We start from the raw sequence: 8,705 nt of genomic DNA on the forward strand, positions 1-8,705 counted from the left end.
CCTCCTCCTCCTTCTCATGGCTCCTCCTCATCCTTTCTCTTCTTACTTTCCTTCTTTTCCTCCTCCTCCTTCTCATTGGTTTTGTGAGATATGGTCTTGTCGTATAACAGGGTTGCCTCCAAATGCTGCTCCTCATACGTCAGCGCTCACTACTTGTTCTGCGTTTAGGCATGTGCACCATGCCCAGCTTGAAACTGATTTTTATTTGATTTTGAAATGGCTTTCAGGGCTGAGGTGTTAAACATAATGGAAGCCTCATTAGCTTATAATTCCTGGCCTTGCTTTTCATAAGGTCAGAACTCATTTGTTGGAATATATTCTAGGTTGCCTAGTTAAATGTCAATCATATTATCTGAATTCCTCTTTCATGTCTTGTCAGGAAATTGTGGGATTAACCAGAGCCTCCCAATATCCCTTTGCTGCCAAATTCAGATCATCTCTCATTTAGTTTGTTCTTTAGCCAAGGGGCTTGATAAAACCTATTTATAACATGGGCTTACCCAGTTACTGATGGAAAAGACAAACTCTGAGCTGAGAATAAGTGATTAATTCCTGGAACAGCTGGCCTTGTGTGTGCACGCACGCACCTGAGTGTGTTTCCCAGAAAAATCTCTGCAATTTTTCTCACTTTATTATAGTTTGATAAAACCCAAATTTAAATTTAGTCTTGCAGCTGATAGTCTTATTCTTATTCATAATAAACCTGGAAGTTCAAGAAGTAAATTTAGTATTACATTTAAAAAGCATTCTTCTCTTCTCTTTAAGAGAAGTCTGTGTTCTGACATTGCAAAATTCAGTGATCTGGTGTAATAATGGGCAAAAAGGAGGAAGATGGGAGTGAATCAAAATGACTAAAGAATGAATTCTGGGAGAACCAGCAGACACGTGGCTGCCCACGCACAGTGAACGCTTGGTCTGTGCACTGTATCATCTCATTTAATTCTGGCAACAGTGTCTTGTATTTTCTACTGCACTGTGTCAACATTACGTGAGAATCCACGGAGCAGGAAGCAATATAACTTGACTTCCAACCACATCCAAGTGAACATTCTTTTCTTTCTTTTAATGCTTTTCTCGATTTACTCATTGGCTATGGCTTCGTAGGATGTGTTGGCCACTATATCAGAGGAATGAGAAGAGGGCTTTGCTTTCTTTACTTTCGCTCTTAGAGCTGCAGCATCAGAATTTAGTTATAGATGTGGAAGTGATATGAGACATAATATTGTAATCAAAACTAAATTTGGGCCTCTGGAAAAATCCATCTCTGAAAAAAGACAACATTGGCTAGTCCCCTACTTTCATGGAGAGAGTTTCCTCATTACAGAATGCTCAAATGGGGGTTTACTTACACAGACTGTAACAATTTGCTGCCCCTGTTCACACTGCCATTTTGGCTTTTCTGACATCAGCATCCACTCTATAATCTATGTCACTCTGAGGGCTTTCTTTCTCATCACAAAAAGCTAGAGTAGCACGCCTTTGCTCTGTGTATTGCTAATTTTCAGAGACAGAAATGTTTGCTTTTCCTGGTGAGGTCACTGTAAGAACAGCTTTACACATAGGATTTTAAATACAGCCGTTGTACTGTTTTTCTCAGCTAATTTACGTGTTCTTGCTGCATCACTGATTTCTTGTGAAAGAATATGTAGAACCTCGACTACAGCAGGAAGTTTGCTGTTGCCTAACTGCAATGGCTGAGGTACTGACAGGACATGGAGGCTTGAAAAAAGAGCTTCTTGCAAGGCTCTTATCTCCTCTCTCTTTCTGAAAGAGATTTGAAGCCAACAAGAAGGGGTTTTTATTCTATATTATCTCTCACGATACTATCATTTATTTGATTTCCTACTCTTGTGGAGAAGGGCTTATTTGTGCTCATGGTAGTTAGTGTTTTGAGTTGCTTCTTTTTCACTGTTAATCTCTTCAACTGGACTGCAAGCCTTCTCTGCCTTGTTCAACATTGTACGCACAGCATATAGCCATGCTCTTGACACTCATCATCTGTGTGTAGAGTGAATGAATGCATGTTAATTATGTGGTTGTCTTCAGTAACTTACAGATATTTTCACTCAATATTCAACCAGATCATTATATTATAAAAGCAGGATATTATTACAATATAAAAGACAAATACTTCAAAATGTTTTGTGAAGACTTCGTGAGATTGAAAGACACGGAAAAGCTGGAGCAAGGAAGGAGAGCACATACACATCCGCACAGCCATGAGCTTCGCTTCTTAGGCTTCTCCTGCTTGTAGTGCTTGTATCTTTTCCCCGCCTTTCTTTTGTTTGGTAGAAAATGAAAGAGGGTAGAAAACATAGAAACATTGACATAGTATTTTGTTCTTGCTCAGAAGTAATATAAACTATCCACTTACAGTAAAAGACTAATATGGATGCATTAGCCCATTTCGGGTCAAGTTCATTCTTCAATCCATTATAATATGGGCCCAGCATTATGATCTGGGTCCATTTAAATCAATCCAACACAAATTTATCGACCACTTTTATGGGCGATGAAATGTATGTGAATCACTTAAATAAGGTAAGTATTGAAAAAAAAAAAGTAAACGTGGGCTGTTTCCCCAGCCACTCACATACCAAAGAACGCAACAAAATTGCAGGTAACAAATCTTTAAAAATATCTAAGTAGAAAACTGAGACTCTTTTTATGAGGATAATCATCTCTTCTCCTCCTCTTCTTCATTCCTCTTTCTTTTTCAAGCTTGTATCTATCTTTCCAAGTTGATGAGCTTAGTCATGAAATGATAACCATGAAAGATCCCAAAGGTAACTCATATATTAAACTTTCAAATAAGAATTCACTCCATCAATGTCTTTGGATAAGTGAGTATTCTTTTGTTGACCACTCTATTGGTGAACTTTTGCTTCTAGAAATACTAGGGGAAAGGATTCAGTTTATTTTTTTTTTAACCAACTGAAAACAAACATAAAAATTCCTAGTGAATTAAGGCAGTAATTTCCCGAAGATTCCTTTGGAAAGTGGCCACAAGGAAAGCTACAACAAACAGCCTGTTTCCCCTACTTAAAAGACGAAACAAGCAAGCAAACAAACAAAAACAACCCAAACGTTCATTGTTCACAGGAAATGAAAGGAAGCTACACAGAGTAAAATTTGCAACTACTGAGTGTTGCATGGAGTTTGTTATGTCCATATTTGACACCTGAGAGCAGGGAAATGGCTCAGTGGTTAGAGCATCTTCTGAGCAATCATGTGGACCTGCATTTAGGGTTCCACATCCGTGTACACAGCTGGATATGTTGACACCGAACTGTAATCTCAGCTCTAGGAAGGCAGAAATGAGAGACACCCCGGGAGTTGTTAGTCTGTCAGCTTAGCCAAATGGATGGGCTCTCAGTTCAGCAAGAGATTATTTCAGAAAACGAGGTGGAGCACTTATGTAGGATGGGGTTCAGCAGTAAAGATCACCTGTTGCTCTCGCTGAGGACCCAGCAGCCACACAGTGACTCACATCCGTAACTCATAACTCTGTCCATAACTCCAGTTTCACCCATAACCTTAGTTCCAGGGAATCCAGCCTGATGTATATACATACATGAAAACAAAATGGTCAAATATTCATACTCAGAAAAATAAATTAAGGAAAAATAAAAAAAACGAAGGTGGAGAATGATGAAGACATTGGATGTTGATTTATTGGCTCCGCATATTGCACACGCATATTACACACCTGTATACACACATTGCATGCTCATACAGATGTAAATATTGTGCAAGGCATGGTAGCTCATCCCTGTAATCCCAGCACTCAGAACCCCAAGGCATAGGAATTACTATGGGAACAAGTTTAACCTGAGCTACACAACAGGTACCAGGGTGGGCCATGGAGAGTGAGAGCCTATCTCAGAACAAACAAAATGTGAACATTCTGCCCATGCTTATTGTACTGTTATTCATTAAATAAAACAACTTGTCTGTCAATTCATAAATTGAGATAATATAGTATGTAATTATATATAAATAGATTATATACAAAATGTATACAAATTATATATGTATTTATTATGATATCTACATAGAACCATGATATATGTGATATATATCAATGTGGTGGGTATATACCTGCATCCAACACATACAGAATAGAAAGTTATTCAGCTTTAAAAAAATGAATATGGATGCATCTGGAGATCATTACATTAAGTTTAGTAAGTTAGACAGGTAAAGGCAAATGCTTCATGTTCTCACTTGCGTGCAGAGTCTAAAACAGACGTATAGAACTAGAGTGTGAAAAGTTGGGTGTCAGAGGCTCAAGGCAGAGGAAATGCATATTATATTTTAAAGAATACTAAGTGACGTAGTATCCATCAATTCTAGGGATCCTATGTCTAACATTGTGATTGAGGCTACACACACATATACATACCACACACACGCACACACAGAGAAATGGTAACTTGTGACATGGCAGTTGTATAGATAACATGATTATAGTGATCATGTCATATTGTGTACACAGTGTATATCTCAAAATATGTATGTTCCTCTTCAACTTTAGTCAATATTTGTGCCCCTCATTTTTATGCCAATGTCTCTTGCCTCGGACTAATAGAGCTATTTGTTTTTTGTAAAGCTCTGTTTCCTCATCCAGTGACCTATTTCCTGGCTCTGGAGGAAGGGCGATGCTCTTTAGCTCACTCAGCATACACTACAGTGCGTGCGTGTCTTCTCCAGTCAACATTTACCTGACAGCCACCTGTTACTCACAATGGAAGCTGTTCAGCTGCACAAGGCGAGTCACGAATACAGAAGAGGACAAACTTCCTTCAAGGCTGTTTGCGTGGGAATCATATTTCTGTTTTGTCAATAAACTTGTTAAACTTGTTCTTGAAGACTTTTATACATGTACTTTCTTGTGCTTCTTTCTTAGCTAAAAACGATCCTTGTAAGTTTCCTTACAAGCAAGTGGAAGATTTTGGTTCATCACTTGCTTGTAATCACACACACACACACACACACATGCACACACACACACATGCATACACACACACACATGCACACACACACACACACCGTCCTTTCTACCAGTCTGTCTTGATTTCTGTTGGGATCTAAGGTGAACATCTCTAGGAAGGGCAGCTGTGTTTAGAGCTCCTGGTATTAGCAAGCCCAGTACTGTCTGATGGCATGTGCTGAACCACACCACACTTCTCCTAGGTCATGGAGAATGGGCTAGGTGATGTTTTTCAATCTGACCTACTAGGTGCAGAGGTTCCCTCCCTGTACCTTTGTTCTAATATAAATCTGAGCCAATTCATCATAATAGGTGGAGCATCCGTGGTGTATAAGGCACTGCGCTAAATGTCAGAGATTTTATCTAGAAGTGGTGACTGTTTTAACCAATCTTACAATTTCACAGAGATATAGTTATTGACATAAATGGGAACATGTTAAGAATCTTGAGTCTGTCTCATTATTGGATGGTTTCTGGGATATTGTTTAACTTTATTGAGTACAGAAGACTAATTCATTTCCTAGTTTTATTACAGGAAGGTTTCTGTTGGCCACCCTTTCCAGAATTGAAGCCTCCCTTTCTCTACTAAACTTAAGTATTACTTATCATTTAGTACAGTGTATGTTGTGTTTATTTTTCTTATCTTACTTATTTTTCTTAGTATTATTTATCTTCTGTTCTATGAGGCTAAGCTTTAGTCTAGGCTCTTTCCCCAGGAACTTAGTAAATATAGGAAACAGCGAATGAATGAATGATGGAGTAGCCAAATAAACTCATCCTTTTTTTAAATGAATGCTTAATCTACAGCTTAATAAAGTTGCTTGAATTGGCAAGCAAAACAAAATTGAAGAATCCTACCCTCGTGTACTTTATATTTGGTGAGAGCTATTGATCATTAAATAGTTGTATAAGTATATGGCTGCAAATAACATTTGTACATGTTATCTCCAAAAGTCTCCAACCACTACCGACTCATCACACTGAGAACGTTAAATTGCCCAGATCTGTTTTTTAATTGACACCGAGGAGATTTATCCTCACTAGATTTATGATTCATTAAGCGCAGACATTCCTTGTTATTGTTTAAGAATAAAAGGGCACGGTACTGCCCGCTTCTAGTCTGCCTAGCATCTGAAAAATGGGATGGAAAAAGTTAATGTTCTAGGCTAACCATGCCACTGTCTTTGCTGTTGCTAACTTTTGTCTCGTGGAGCGCCATTCACTTGAGAGCTGTTGGAATGTGCGCAACTCCAGATGATACACTCAACTAATTTCTTTTCAATGTGGTGTTGTTTATTTCAACAAAAAGTGAAGCTTTGGCACTTCTAATTCTGTGACACATGTATCAGATTTCTCTGCCTTAACGTGAATTACCTAAGCCTATTGGATTTTTTGTTTGTTTGTTTGTTTATTTGTTTGTTTTTTTTAATAAAATACAGCCTAACCTGAACATTCAGTTTCAGGGGAACACACATTTTACTCAAAAAAGTATTTTCAGTGTTAAGATTCAATTCTCATGGATGGGGCAAACACTTTTCATGTGTGTGGAATTATTTGTAAAGTATGTCAGACAACAATTGCTCGTTTTCCTCTAATGGTCATTTGCCAAGGAACATAAATAATATTTGTCTGAAAGTTTCATCGTTGGTTAAACTCAGGGCTATGACCCCACTTCTACAGTTCATTTCCTACAACAAGCAATCTTCCAAGTGGCACTTGGTAAATAAAGTTGTCATGTGTACTGACAGTAATACGCGAACCACCACTACCCACAGGCCCTCCTCCCTTCTCCAAATTTGATAATTTGCATATAAGATTTTTTTAAAGCTCTGAGTGCATACCAGCTGCAGTCTTTAAAGTCTCATATCATTTTGTTAGCACAATGCCTGCCTACGTGAGCAAAAACATGGGAACTGCATCCTAATGCCGTTGACAAGATTTTTTATTTTCATGATTACTTCTCTGCCTTATTTTTTTTTTTTTTTGCCTGCAGGCAAAGGTTGGCATACATGTCAAGAGAATGTTCTCCAGCTGGGGCCTGCAGTACAGAGAATTGTATATACCAGGGGGCTCCTGGGACTCTAGGCAGATTATTATGGTAATATTGGAGGCTGCTGTCCTCTCCCTCCCACAGCTGGGCCGCCTCTCTCATTGTAAGTATTGAAGCAATATGTTTTGCAAATTATACGTTGGGAACAACAGGGACCCAGTAAAGTGAGAAAAAAGAGAAACATTGCAAAATGTTTCCTTTAATATTATATTTTTCTTGTTCATCAAGCAAAATAAATTAAAGCTTTAATTTTTTTAAAATTAAATGAGGATCATATATTGAAAAAGAGCTATAAGAGTAAAAACTTAATATTGATTTTATTGAGTGAGAATTTTAAGAAAATATCATTACAGAGAAATTAGACAGTAGCCTGATTCAAGAGAATCATGGTAAGATTACATAATAGCCTTTATTATGGATTTCAAAAATCCTTTTGAGTCCAATGAAGCTGGGTTAGCAAAAACTGCACAAAAAATATCATTTTAATTAGTGCTAATGTGATCTCGTCATGGTCCAGCTGTTTCACACAGGATGCAAATGCGTGTTACTTTATTAGTAATGCATCTTAAGAAAAAAAATGTCACTTCTGATTTCAAACATTTGTCATTAAAATACATTTTAATACAATAGTTGAATAACATGATTGATTTAGCCAAATGAGGCATCACTGAAACCAAGGCAAAAAAACATTTAAAAGCCTTCTTAATTGAGGGAGGAAATGTCCCTCTGTCTTGCCTTCCTTTCTAGAAACATTAATAACAAAGCAAGAGTTAGATCTCTACTGAGAATTTCGGGGACATGTGATGGAAGAGGGAGTTAACATCTCAATAATTCACAAAATGATATCCTTTCTTTCAAAGAACTCAAAGTCCACGCCTCACAACTTGAAAATTGTAGGTGAATTTTAACAAATGCTGTGCTATTTCTGTCTGCAATAATGAATTTAAATTTATTCATCAGCAAACACTTCCATGTCTCTCTCAATCAAGAGTCCACAACTCATTCTTTGGCATTCAGCTTTCATTATTTTAGCCAGTATTAAACTTTTCACTGACACATGAAATCCTGCGCCCATAAGAAGGGAACAAAATTCTGATTTTATACTTAAGAATATGGCTCAAATACATCCCAGAAATTTTGATTTGTTTTTAGCGAGACTGAGCTTTCTCACATGGGAATATAATCTTAAGTACAGTACATTTATTTGTAACACTTCTACGCTTTGACTCCAAACCTATAAAACAGCTCACCATGAACAATCTTGTGCCAAATTAATATATTTATCCACTCTACTTATTTGATATCTTGCCAGTATATTTTAGCTTGCTATTGGTTGGAATACCCGCATACAGCTTGCTCCCCTCAGCTAGATAGTCACTGAGGAGGAAGTTAGGAAATCAAAGGCTGGTAGGAAGTGGTGTTAGGCATAAGTGTCACCCTCCATGATCTTTATCTGGACTGTAGTTATCTTTTCAAAGGGGTGATAGTGAGAGAAAGGCAGAAATTCACTATTGTTTTCAGCATTGTTTCTCATTATTCCAATCATTGTCTCAGTGTTTAATCAAAGAAAGAGCTCAGCTCGATTGTCTCCAGGAAACTTTTCTTTTCTGTTTCAAGGCTTTGCTGTGTGGTGCAGGATAGCTCCATATTGCTGTATTTTAA

Source organism: Microtus ochrogaster, unplaced genomic scaffold, assembly GCF_000317375.1.
Source record: "Microtus ochrogaster isolate Prairie Vole_2 unplaced genomic scaffold, MicOch1.0 UNK2, whole genome shotgun sequence".
NCBI classification, from domain to species: domain Eukaryota; kingdom Metazoa; phylum Chordata; class Mammalia; order Rodentia; family Cricetidae; genus Microtus; species Microtus ochrogaster.